This window comes from Cryptomeria japonica, chromosome 7 (genome assembly GCF_030272615.1).
Source record: "Cryptomeria japonica chromosome 7, Sugi_1.0, whole genome shotgun sequence".
Lineage (NCBI taxonomy): Eukaryota > Viridiplantae > Streptophyta > Pinopsida > Cupressales > Cupressaceae > Cryptomeria > Cryptomeria japonica.
Genome location: NC_081411.1, coordinates 201,064,870 through 201,079,692, shown reverse-complemented (window position 1 = coordinate 201,079,692; position 14,823 = coordinate 201,064,870).

The window sequence follows — 14,823 nt, the reverse complement described above, 5'->3', positions numbered from 1 at the left end:
CAATTACCACTTGTGTATCAAAATTATTTGAGGAATTATTGATCTTAATGATTCCTTTGTTTACTTTCTAAATTTTTTTGAAAGCTTGTTGAGTGGTATCATTCTTATCAATGTGAGGCATTGGAGTGGATGACTTAAATTGGTTCACTTGAAGCTTTGATAATTATGAAGCACTGCACACAATTAGTTTAAAGAAATAAACTTAGAAAACAATAACTTATCTCTAATTTATTTTTGAAAATTAGAATAAAAATTATTTGAACATCCATATTAGGCAGAAGATAATATATTTGAGCCTGCAAATGTTTATATCTACTAATAAAATCAGTCACTTTTATCTTAACACTTTGTTTAAAATGAATCAAACCAGCCAAAGAAAATTGAGGACCAATAGTATTTTGAAATTGTTGAATGAAAGCATTAGCCAATTTTTGAAAAGAATTAATGGAATAAGGAGAAAAAGAACAAAACCATTGCAAGGCCTTTCCTATAAATGTCCTAGAAAACAATTTAGCCATAAGTCCATGATCATTTGAAAAGTCACTACACAAGGTTTGAAATATTTTCACATAAGTCAAGGGATCACCTTTTGCATTATATTTATCCAAGTGAGGATTTCTATGTATCGAGGGATAATGGTATGAATGATGTATTGGGAAAGTGGGCTAGCAATATCACAAGTGGGAATATTGAATTCCTACAAGATTGACAAGTGTAGGATTGACATTTTGTGTAGATGTATCCATTCCAGGTGGAGTATAAGTAGGCACATTAGGCAATTTTGTTGGGGTAGGAATGGGAAATTCAATGTTATTATAAGGATTACAAAGATTAATAAATTCAACACAAATTTTCATGGACATGATATTATCATTTACAATATGAGTATGCCACGCAAAAAATCTACACCATGATCATCATTTTGAAACATCCTCCTCAACACTTCAATCAAGGGGATTCCCTCACTATTCGAATGTTCTTAACCCAACCAATGTTCAAGATTTTTCCAAATCATGGATAAGCTTTAATACTTGGCTAGGAGATAGTCATGTTAGGGAGTCATCCTCATCATAAGAAGTGAGTAAAGAATGATTGTCAACAATGTTAGGTAGTTCATGAGTAGGCATAGAAGTTTCACCCAAGTTCCCATGGAAAATGTAAGTTGACTTGATCTCCACACCTCTTAGGAAAGTCATAAGTTTATAACTTCTTATCATGGGGATATTAGATGTAGGGCTGAAAGTCATAAATCTCATGTACAAAGCCAATGAAGGAAATGTATAAATAATACAAATATTTAATAAATTGATTATTTAAACATTACATTAAAATGAATAAATTTTGAATCTTTAAATGCATAAAATGTAATACAAACCAGTTATAGACATCCAAATTAGTGATAATAATAGGATATGTCAGGTTCACCAAAATGTAATGTTGGCAAAATAGGAATCACAAGTCTACTCATATAAATAAGGAATCTATTTCATGCCCACCGATTACATTAGAAGGAGAATGATCCACTAGGATCAAGATGAATAAGTACAAGATGGATGCAATGGTAATCTGTTGTCGATGGAATATGATTATGCAAATTGTAGAAGAATGCACAAACTAGGATCAAATATGTTGAAATGACAATTTTTAACATGCACCAAAAGGTAGAGAATTGGAAACCAAATTTTAAAAAAGCATCTAGTAGAGCATTCTATGAATAACCTCTATTTTGAATTTCAGGCAAAAATGGATGGAGCAAGGGTGATTTTCTCAGCTTGCTCCTGACACTATGGCAATTTTCTTGGCTCACTCTCGACAATTTTAGCTTCGATGGATTGTAGACTGTAGCTCTTCTCTTGCTTTCTCTATATCTATTTTTGTAGGTCTATCACCTATTCCCTTACATAGAATAGAGATAAAATTCTGGGTAGAAAGGGGGTTGCCTAATTTGAACATCGATTTTAAGAATTTTACTTGAAATTGAATTGAATTGAAAGTGTGTGGTTAGGTAGCAGAACCTAGAATTAAAAAATTGAATGCTTATACCTTCATAAATCTTTTTGATGTTCAAATGCTCATGAAGATGTTGATGTTGACTTGAATGAGTCGACTTTAGGAATAAACAATCATGGATACCATCACAAGTGCATAGATATGCAAATTACTCCTAATCTTCATTGTCTTGATGCTTTATCTCTTGCTCTTAGAATTGAATTATGTTTTTTTGTCTCCTTTTTTATTGATATTCTCAAGCTTGCCCAAAATAAGGGAGAATACCTTGATTATATACCTCTCCCAAGAGTTTTAGGGTGCAAAACTCAAAGTAGGTTGACACGAGAAAACATATCTTGCTTAATTATGCTAACCATTAAGTGATTCAAGTTTGGGGTGGAACATGGGGGACCATGGCACTTTTATTGGCTTGCTTTGAGGAGCAGGTCACCCTAGGTGCCTTTCTCTTTCCAATGTGGCCCCAAATTTGGACTTGTGGTCCAAAATGGAAAGGAGAAGTCAAAATGAGATGCTAAATTGGGTTGGATCAAACATGTCAGGCATGGAAGGACAAGAGTGCTAAAATAGGGCTTAGATAAGCAAGACATTGCATACAGATGCAATTTACATTGCTATAAAAACAAGCTGGAGAATATTAGGAATTAGGTGTTGTACAGCTTTCATAATGTTCATAATGTATAATTTATTATCATGTGTGTAATGCACTTAGAGGAACCCATGAATACATGCATCAACATGAGTTAACATTCTTCGGGCTACTTTATGTGTTGCATGTAACATGGGAAAGTATTTAATTTAATATTGGAGAAATATTTAATAAAGTGAAAAATTGGTATCCAATATTAAATTAGGGGTTAATTGTTTTTGTAATATTATGGTATTGATCACAAATTTTTATTTAATATCACTTGGTTGTTTTGTGTGAGTTTATTATAAAAGAAAACATAGGGGTAGCTGTTTAAGGTTGGCTAGTTAAGGTTTTGACTAAGCTATCATTTTATTTAGTATTCTTTAGAGGTGTTCATAGGTGAAGCATGGCATGGGATGTGTGGATTCATACTTGGACACATGGAGGATACATTGAAAAGGTTTGATGTTTCAAAGGTGTTCATGGAAGCTGTGTAAGTGTATTGTAAAGTTTTGTTGTTTAATAATAAATTGAGCATGGATTCTTTTGGAGTTTGGATTTATCCTCTTGAGGTTTTTTGTAGGGTACATCTTGTGTTATCTTGTAGCTTGTCTATATGATATTTTCATAATATTATTATGTAAGATTGTATGCATGCTTTTTTTCTCATGGGTTATGTAGGAAATGGATTAAAAGTAATTGGGTATTGCTACACTATTTCCTAATAACCTCCTTGAAGAATTTTTGAGATGATGGATTTCTTGCTTGTAGATTCTTGCACTAGGGCGTCAACCTTGCATATATACCCTTCAATAAATTTTCTTCTAAACAAAAATATAACTTCTCTAAAAATGGTTGTACTATTCAATACCACAATAAAAATCCAAAGACATTTGAAACTCTGACTAATAAAATCAATATCCAAGTAATGACATATTAGCACATGCTTGGAAATGAAAAAGATTTACTTTGCTAGGATAAAATGACATAAGAGGTATGAAATGATAACAAGTGAGCTCTCCATATAGAAATGATGAGAAATACATGAGTTCTCCATAATATATTATTTTCAGTCATAGAATATTGGACCTCATAATCAAGTAAAATGTGACTTATGTAATACTCAACTTGTTCTTTGTAACCATAATCATTATGTAATACTCAACTTGTTCTTTGTAACCATAATCATTAGTGGGAGTTTGGCATAGAAATATTTTGTAACTTTATTGCAGGGTGGCTGCAAGAAGTTGAGTCCCACTTTTGGGCAAAAAGTGGAAGTGTTTTCTCTGTTTTTCAAATTTTCTGTCGATTGATGTCAAAATTTGATGCACTTAGAAATTGAATCTCAAAAAACTTCAGTAATAGAAAATGGTGTGTACGACCACCCTTTTTTGATGCAAATAAATGAATTTTTGCAAATTCTTTTGGGAAATGATACCTAAGACACCAAATATTGATAAGAATATTTTTACTTATTTTTTTATTGAATATATTTTTTTTTAAATTAATTTTTAACTGACAATAAAGTATATTTTCAAAACATCGGGTGTACGACCACCATAATTTGATGAAAATTTCATATTTTTCAATTTTTTTTTTAATATTAAAAATAATTGTATGTATATTGATGCCATATAATTTATTTTTCTAAAATCCTAAAAACCAAAAAGGTTATTAAAGTTTTAGTGAACCTTGGTATTTTAGGTTTAGGTTCCACTTTTGATTAATAAATAATACAAAAATAGTAAAACTAATCTTATCACTATAAAATTTACATTTCTGAAATTAGGACGCTGAAAACTCTAATGGGTTTTCATTTCGTCAAAAAATTCAATCAAAAAGGCCCTCAAAAAATTAGGCCAAGGTAGAAATTTGATGTTGTTTTACCTTAGTCATTTTTTTGGAGGTCCAAGCATAGGCTTGGTGAGACCAAGCCTATCCCGAAGAAAAAAACAAAGCTAAGGAATGTTTCTCGCCCCTAATTTTAAAAAATGGGCGCCCGTTTCGCTCTGTACCGTTGAAAGCGAAACAGGCGCTCATTTTCAAAAACGGGCTCCCGTTTTAAAAAACGGGTACCCGTTTTATTCAATAACAGGTGCCTATTTTAAAAAATGGGCACCCATTTTATTCAATAATGGGCATCCATTTCTGAAAAGATCCATTGGGCCAGAAATTGGCCCACAAGAACAAATCCCAATGATTGAATGATTTTTCAATCATTGACTGACAGGTACGATCTGCAAAGAGAATGTTTTGATTAATCATTCTCTTTGTTTATCTTATTGTCGATTTCGTAAGGAGATTGATTTGAATTCAAATTTTGGTGTAGCCATGGGATCAAATCAACGCAGGAAGAGGCAAAGGAAGGTTCTGACAACTGAGGAGATTGCAGCAAATAGGGAGAAGGAGGCAATGCATCAACGAGAGAGAAGATCAAGAATAAGACAAGGAGCTTCAAGTTCCACAATCCTTTTAGAAGAGGAGAACATCAATGAGACCATAAATGCTGATGAAGGAAATACAATGTGCATCTTCTAATCCATTATTGGATACATGTATGTCTTCACAACCCTATGTTTTTTCTCATGAAGAAATTGGTGATTTAGTAGAAGCAGGTTACTTATTAAATGAAATTGTAATTGAAAATCAAACCCCAAATAAAATTAGAAGTCAAGTTGAAAGTGAAATTGAAATCCAAATTGAAACCCCAAATGAAACTAGATCTCAACTTGAAACTGAAATTGAAACCAAATTTGAAACTCTGAATGAAATTGAAAATCCACCTGCAACTAAAACCAATAATGTGTATGTAGACATGGAAACACCAATTGAAAATGAAACATGTTTGAATGATAATCAAATGAATGGAAATTTTGAAATTAAAAGTGATGTACTAGACAACCTTCCTGGCTTGGTTTCATGGAGACAGATTAGGACACATGCAAATAGATTGTTTAGACATTTTTTTATAATAAGAAATTTGGGTTTCAATGTCAATTAATGGTACAACTAATTAAAATGACTAAAATGCGAAAAGTGATGAAGAAGTTAGGCTTTTATGTCAAACCCAAGAAGAAGGAGGAGTCTTTAAAACAAGTTGTATCGACTGTTGCTAGCGCCTTTGATACAATTGGAAAGAAAAGTCGTTCTAAAGATAAAAATGCAGCACGATGGGCAATAACAACAACTTTAGTAAGCCAAACAACTTCTAATAAAAGAATGATGAGTAACATAAGTGGATATCTCAATATTCATCGCAAAAATTTGTCAAGAGATGTAAAAAGAAGAGTTAATTTTGAAAGTGATCTGGCAAACAAATTGTCGACTACCAAGGTCTGATATGAAACTTACTGGTGAAGTCAAAAATTTGATCAAAAAATTCTGGCAGGATAATACAACTGTATCACCTAATGTTAGAGATGTTCTTAAATTAAGAGTTGGGTCAAAAATTTGTGATCCACATCCAAAAAACCTATTGGACATGACTCAAACTGAATTGTATAAATTTTTTGGATGATAAGGTGTTGACTATTAGCATTTGTCAAAGGTCTTTTGAAAAGTGTAAACCTTGGTATGTTCAAATTAACAAGGAATGAGTCACATGTTGTTGCAAAACTCATGTTCAATTTCGCTACCATTATGATGTATTTCGATATATACATGTTACCATGCATAGTAATGGAATGTTCCAAGAATGTGGTATAAATATACCACCTAAAACTATAAAAGAGTTTATTTCAAGTTTGTTTTGCAACCCACTAAATGAACAAAATTTTCTTTTCAATGCATGTGTTTCTGGTGTATGTGATATATGTGGCAATCTTGCATTGTTGGATGAATGTTTGCATGAAAATCTTTCAAATGATTTTGGACAATAGTTAATTGATGTCAAAAGATTTAAAACTATTGAGTATCCACTGAAGGATGGAAAGGTTGGAAAACGATGGGATCTAATCATTGAAAAAGTTAGTGTTCATGCATTTATGAATGAATTCAAGAGTAACATCATACCTAAATATGTTAAACACACTCAAAATGCTAGATTATTTGGTCACAATTATTAATCTAAATATTAGATCATTAATAAAAAATAGTATATAATATAATTTGTAAATACTTAATTAATATTATTATTAGAAATATATTATTATTATGTATATTATTAATGTTGTTTTATATATAATAAATTAATAATAATTAAAACTAATTAATGCATACTTAAATGATTAAAACTAATTCTTTTCCAAGAATCTAATTAGATATAAAAGAAAACTACTGAGTGATGAGGGTAATTGACAAGCCTATAATTAGGTATTGCGATTTGAATTTACTCAAACATATCAAATCTAACGGGGTTGATAGGACAAATTAATCACTTCAAAATTTGAAAATCCAATTCAATTGAATAGTTTGGTATGCATCTAGCTCAGCATATTTTTCCTTTTGTTATTAATGAAAATAATAAAACCATTTTAGTTATGGATATTTCCATGTCAACGTTGTCTACAACACTTATAATGCATATCTCACAATTTTTAGTTTGAAAATTAAATGTAATGGCCAATAATACTTACTACAACTTATGGGGCATTGGGGTTCTTTCAAGTGTGTTTTATGTAAGGAAATTAGTGAGATTACGATCATCCTTTTGTGCAATGTGAATTTGTAAAAATAATATGGAATTCATTTTTGCAAAGATCGGGGATTGAATGGACGATGCCACACAATCTCCCTAATATTTTGGACTATTTGAAATTTAATATGTCTAGTCCTATCTTGTGGTTCATTTGGAATTAAACTCCTATCATCATCATTTGGCCTATCTAGCTAGAAAGGAACATGCGAGTTTTCAAGGATAAGGAAAGAGTAGTTAGTACAATATGGGATGCAGTGGAGAGGTCTCTTTGGTCGAACTTGGTAGCGATCATATTAAGATGATTAGGAAGTAAAGAGGAAGAGATGGCTTGGGTGGATGCTTGGCTGAATTTTAGGTGGCATGGTGGGCCAACAATAGAGGTTGATTGGGTGACCAGTCTAGGTGTGGGGCAAAAGGATAATGATGGGTTTTTTGATGTGAAGCAATTATAAAAGGAACATTAATCCATGGTGTCCAACTCAATTGCTTAGGACATGAAAATGTTAAAATTTCTAACACTAAATATAGCCACCATTACGAATGCTTAAGGTGGTTGATAACATAAATGTTTAGGGTTTTAATTAGAGATTATTTTCGGGTTTAGGGTTAATCAACCAAGATAGTCAAATTTCTCCTGGGACTTGTTTGTTTTTTTCTATTTAGGGTTTATTGTTCATTTTTCTGTTCAGGGTTTATTGTCTATTTTTTGTGTCTAATGTTTATTGTTCGTTTATGTTTATGTTTTTTGTTTTTTTCCTACGGTTTTTACTATTCATGTTTTTTGCAATATTTGAAAACTAAAAACTATTTTAAACATGAAATAAAATAAAATAAAAGACGATTTTCAAACTTTAAAACATAAAAATTAAAAAATAACAATACATTAACATTTTTTTATATGAAAAACAATAAAAATAAATAAAATAGAATATAAAAAATAAAACTAAATACCTAGAAGGAGGTAAAAATGGTCTAGGGGGTCAGCTGGGTTGAGAAAAAGGGGTACTCATGCTCCTCAGAAATGCCTACCCTTTTTTCAAATAGTAAAAATGATAGAAAATGGTTAAAAAAAAAAAAAAAATACATTTTAAAAAAGGGCACTCATTTATTTCAAATCGGGCGCCCGATTTGAAATAAACGGGCGTCTGTTTAGCTTCGGGCACCCATTGCTAAACAGGTGCCCATTTTTTTATGGCTCGGGCACCCATTTCTAGCGGGTTCATTTTCCAACCCGCAGACTTCCGTGCAATTGGGACCCAACTTTGTGCTTTCACCCTGCAAGAAAAATTGACAAGCACATCCAAAATTGAAATGGAAAAGTTTAATGTTGGCAGTTTTGAGTTGTGGAAACTTAGGATGGACAACATGCTTGTGGATAGAAATTTGTGGGTTGTAATGTCTCGAACAAAACCTTAGACTATGAGCCATGAAGATTGGGATTTAAAGGATTGAAAAGCCAAGGGTTCAATCACACTTTGTTTGGCTAATTCAGTACTCTTGAATGTCCATGACAAGAAGACTACAAAGGATCTTTGAAAAAGCTTTGTGATGACACCTTCCACGAGAGAAAGAGAAGAAATAGAGTAAGGAGGTAGTTCAAGTTCTACCTACTCTGAAAGGAGACGAACTACGTACTCTTGTTGAACTTGATGATGAGGAGGGCTCTAGTAGCTCTAATAATTTTGAAGAAGATGAAGAACCTCAACCTCAACATTTGAGGAGATAGCTAACAACCTAAAATATATGGTTTTTCACAGAAATGTTTGGATACTATTTGTTTGATTCTAGATGTGTATTTGTTGTGATTTCTAACACCAATGAGCCCAGTACTACTAGAGAGGCTATGGGTATGAGTGATGCAGATTCCAAAATGAAAACCATGGATAAAGAAATGGCTTCAGGCTACATAGGATATAGTGCCCTTTCCCGAAGGAAAACAAACTTTTGGTTGTAAATGGGTGTTCAAGTGAAAATCTAGTCCAGATGACAATATTGAGAAGCATAAGGCACGATTGGTCGCTAAGGGTTATTCCTAAGTGGAGGAATTGATTACAGCGAGATTTTCTATCTTGTTGTGAAGCCGACATCTATTCAATTCTTGTTATCATTTATGATTTAGAAGTGAAACAAATAGCTGAGAAGAAAACATTCCTTCATGGTGAATTGAAGGAAGAAATTTATATGCCACAACCAAAGCATTTTGTTGAAAACTATAAAAAAAAATTGGTTTGCAAGTCTTTATATGGTTTGCAGCTCAATCTCTTCGAATGTGTTGTACAAGGTTTGACACCTATGTGTTATGTTTAGGATTTTTGAGCTCTAAATCTAACCATTGTGTGTATTTCAAATCTGATAGCAGTCACATTCTTATCATAGTTCTTTATGTAGATGATATGTTGTTTATTGGGAATGGTATAAGTATGATTTCACATTTGAAGTCTCAATTATCAACACAGTTTGAAATGAAGGATCTAGGTGCAATCAGGTATATTCTTGGGATTGAAATCAAAAGAGATAGATCTAATAAAAGGTTTTGGTTAAGCCAAAGGAAGTATGTGAACTCAGTGTTGGAGATATTCAACATGAAAACTACTAGACAATAAGTTTTTCTAGTGTTACAACAGATGAAACTTTCTATGGAAGGTTGTCCAAAATATGCTCTTGAGATGGAAGACATGGCTAGAGTACCATATGTGAGTGTTGTTGGTAGTCTTATGTATGTTATGGTTTGTATGAGGTGAGATATTGCCTAAGCAATGAGAGTCCTTAATTGTTACATGTCTAATACTAGACAAGTACATTGGAATGTGATAAAGAGAGTGTTTAGATACTTGAGGGGTACTTGTGAGCATTCCTTGTATTTTCATGGTAATTCTATTGAATCTCAATATTTTAGGAGTATCCATGGATATGTAGATTTAGATTGGGTAGGTGATATTGATAGTTAAAGATCTTCTAGTGGATAGGTTTTCGTGATGTTGGGTGCTACTATTGATTAGATGAGTAAGCGGTAGGTTGTAGTTGCTTTATCTACTATAAAAGCAAAGTACATGGTAGCTACTCATGCCTTTAAGGAAGCCGTTTGGCTTAAAAGATTATGTTTTTATATTGGTTTTCATGCAAGATAGATTATTATCTATTGTGATAGTCAAAGTACCATTTGCTTGACAAAGAATCCTACTTTCCATGCTAGAACAAAGAGCATTGATGTTCAATTTTATTTTGTTTGTGATATGGTAGAAGAGAGAAAGGTGAAGTTGTAGAAAGTTGACACTTTGATGAATGTTGTAGATGCACTTTCGAAGACAGTGAGAAAAAAGAAGTTCAAATGGTATGCTAGATCTATGGGCCTTGGGGTCTTCAATAATTAATTGTATTCGACTCTTGAGAGGTCTTCGACAAGTGGGAAAATGTTGGGATTAAGGTGTCTCAACATTTGAGTCCTCACAGTAATAACTAATTTTTTAATTATTTGGATCATATTGATTAATCTGACTTTAACGAGGGTTGGAATCAAAAGTTTTATTTTTGATTTAAAAATAATAATTTGATGACTTTCTACAAAGACTTTGAAGTCAAGTTTTGTGTTTTCTTTTTTAAAACAAGAAAAAGAGAATAAAGCAATCTTTTGATTTATCTTTTCTTGAAGGCAAAGTTAAGCAAGGATTTTCTTTCCTTGGAGATTTATGGACAAGAAGAGAATATTTTTATTAAGATCAAATTGGAGCCATTGATGAAGTGCTTTTTAACTTTTATTGCTTTGTTGAAGATGAAGATTGATATCTTCGGTGCCTATCTTGTAGAGCTTGATATATATGCTTTGTAATTCACTATTGTATAAGAGAATTCTGATTTGAGAGCTACCATTATACTTCTGAAATTATTTTAAGTTCTGGAAGACTATTGTAACTATTTACTGAATAATACAATTTTTTTCTCAAAAAGATTTCCCACGTAAATTATTGTGTTATAGTTTTCTGATTTTAATTTTTTAAATCTGATTTAAACTATGCACATAATTGTTTCTGGAATTGAACAAGGATTCAAAATAATTGTGCTACGCTCTTATGTTAGATTGGTGTAAAAAACTGTTTCAGCTTACCCAACTTCCTTTCAAAAATAACAATCCACTTACTTCATCATCTTATCTCATACGGAAAAAGATTATCATTTATAAAAATATCAGAATTGTAGTATGCTTTGTTTTTAATGGAATAGAGCTATATTTTTAAACATATATTTTTCTTTATATTGCACCTTGACAAAAATTACAAAGAGGTTGAGTATATATAGAATTTGCGACCTTTCAATAAAGTGCAACGGTGGAACTTAACAACAATTAACTCCACTTGATTCTTTGCATTATTGGCTGAAAAAGACTTCACAAAAAGAAAACCACAACTAAGAATAGACTTCCTCAAATCAACGTATGTGAATAGACATGCTTTATTCTCATGCATAAAACTAAAACTCAATTAAAAAAAAAACTGTAGATCTGAACTAAAACTGAAAGCTATGAATCTATAGATAGACTTTGCATGAATAGCATCATGACAATGCATGGCGGTGAGTTGTTGTTTCAAGCCAAGTTGAAACTGCATGATCAACATAGATGGAGCTAGCATCGGTTTTCAACAATTTTTAAGTCATTACCATTCAGATGGTAGCTCTACATTGACATTAGGGGTTATATAATTTGACACCAAGGTAGAAAATAAAATATGAACCATTCACCTCAGCAAGGTTAGATTATAACCCAAGATGATCTGCACACAATCCATATTCTCTTGAAACTCTACTAGAATGCTAAGTTCATCACTAATCTCATGGTAACATCTAATTGCTCATTTATTCAATTTCTTTCTAGGGGACATTGTGATGTCTCTCCAAGCTCCAATAGCTTCAACTACTTGACCTATATCTTCTCTCAGTTGAAATCCTTTATCTAGCATTGCCAAGTGCAGGTTCTTTTGAATCTAGGAGACCATGAGAAACTGCACGTAAGCCTTTTGTTCTCCAAATTTGGCTTTGGGATCTTCCTTAGTTTTCTCATCTTTGTTCATTTGCCTCGATGGTATAGGTTTTTGCTTGAAGAGATTATTTTTCTCTTTCCCTCCTTTGGTAGTCGAGATTAAACCTTTTGGAGGTGATAGTTCCTTAGCTGCATCTCTTGTTCTTTGTCATACTGCAAGGTGGATATCTCTATAATACGTACACCTTTCGCATCTATTATAATGGTTGAGATTGTGATATTTTTTTTTGGAATTCTATCAGTTACTAAGACATGTTCTCTTTTCCTCTTTCAATTCTATTGTCCAACCTTATTCCTCTTGTGTCTTTGCAAGTAGTAGAAATTGGAGGAGCTTGATAAGGAGGGCTTAGAGTGGAGGTGGTGAACCAAGTGGGCTATATTTTGTAAAACAAGAGACCTTAATGGAGAAGGATTTTTTATTTGAGCCCTATCTGAAGATTAAGCCTCTTCTTCATGACAAGAAATTTATTCAATTATGACCTTATCAACTTTATCTTCCCCTTCCTCTCTTATTCTTTTACCTGCTTCTTTCCTTTAAATCATTTTTTTATCTTCTTCTTTCTTTTTATCCTTCCTAGCCCCTATTTTCTCCTTAATAATTTGCACCAATGCACAATTATGTGTTATATTTTTGGTTCATGCTTCTCTAGCATCATAAATTGTAACCAGTCTAATTTACACTTCATGATTATGCTCCCACTTTGGCGTGTCCTATCCCCATCCCCTCTCTAAGTCTATTCAAGGCCTATTATCCAACTTTGATGTTATGTACACCCTTTGGTGGGCCCAATAATCGGATCCCCTCCTCCATTTCTCTTTGTTTTGGCCCTACTTGCTAGAGGAACATGGCATGGAAGTTGTGTAACACTTCTCTTTGTCTCTATACTTGGGGGGCATTGATTTCTCCTATTGTTTCTAAGGATCCATTTTTCCTTTGTGTAGTGGTATTTGCTTACGATATGATGTTATTCCTTCTGTGAATTTGTTTGTTCAAGGTTTAGGCAATATGTGTGTATCTTTGTTTACAACCTTTTCTTCATTGGGCAATGTATATCTATTATAAACAAACCCCTCACATTGGGTTAAAAGTGTGTCATCCTTCATCAAGAATCCTTTTACCTAGCAATAGGAGGAATGCATGACTTCTTGTCCTCCTTCCTTTCTTTTGGTAGATGATGTTATTTTTTCTCAAAATCTCCTCTTGAAGGTGGATTTCTTTGAGAAAAGATATCCTCTCCTCCAAGAATTCTCTTTACACTCATTGCAAGATATATTTTTACAACTATCTTTTCCTTTCTTATAGGAGTTAAATCTCTTTGGGTTGGAATTATGCACATAATTGATTGAAAGGATATCTCCTTGGTGTTGAAGGTGTGTATCCTTATTTCCAGCTTCCTTAAGACATCAACATAGGAGTGTGCTGACATCTTAATGAGGGGAATGCATATCACCCTCTTTGTACTATATTTTTTATTTCTTATATTGAGTGTTTAGACTTGAAACCAAACAAAACAAAGTCTTATTGATGGGGTTCACCTAGCTTGCTCACACTTCAGCTAGTTGGTGTTGCTCAATTCCACCAACTCTCCAGGCCTAGCTATGCTCTAAGGCCTCCAAGTCCTCAATCTCTTCTAGGTCTTTCTTCTTGACAACTTCAAGGTGTTTTCTTCAAGTGTTTAACTAGGAGCCCTACCAATTTACAATGTTTCCCATGTGCTCATTATGTTTATCTTGGCTTCAACTCGTCAATTTGACCTCCTACTATTGTGAGTTGATGTAGAGGTGTGGAGGTGGCTTCTAACATGTTTTGAATTTCTTTTGGGTCCATTTGAGGTTTTCTTTTATTTCCCTTCTTATTGATTTCACCATTTTTCCTAGAAAAGGGCTACAACGACTTAGCCCTATTAGGCCTCCAAAATCCGGTTTTCTAGGGCTTGGAAGAAAATGGTCCAAAGGACCCTACAACAAGGGTTGATATTATTCAATGGTACACCTATCCCCAAGTGATTTATATGGTTTTGGTTTCTCAACCCACTGTACAATTCCCTAACCCAAAAATGAGGGTTTTGAAGGGTTTCTAGGCCTTCTAACTGATAGTGACTGGTCAAGTTTGTGTTTGGGCATAAAATGGTCTTTTTAAGGCTTATCCTTGCATACTAAAATCTGTATGAACATCATGGAGCCCTACAAAAGGTTATTTTTTGGTCTTGCATCCACCCCTGCACTTTACACTCCAAATTCACCCTGTCTCCTCTAGCCGGGTTGCTCTTGGATTCACCTAGAACAAGGTGACAGTCATATCAAACTTCATCTCCAGAACTTGTCCCTGCATATATACACTATAAATTGGTTTCCTTCCATATCCCAACTGGCCATGATGGTAGCATGGAGGGAATTCATGGGGCAACCATTTTTCATGAAAATGCTATTTACAAGCCAAAACTGGCTGTTTGCAAACCAAACCAAGAAAACACCAACACACCCTACCTAGAAAGCTTGGAGTGAATTAAAAGACTC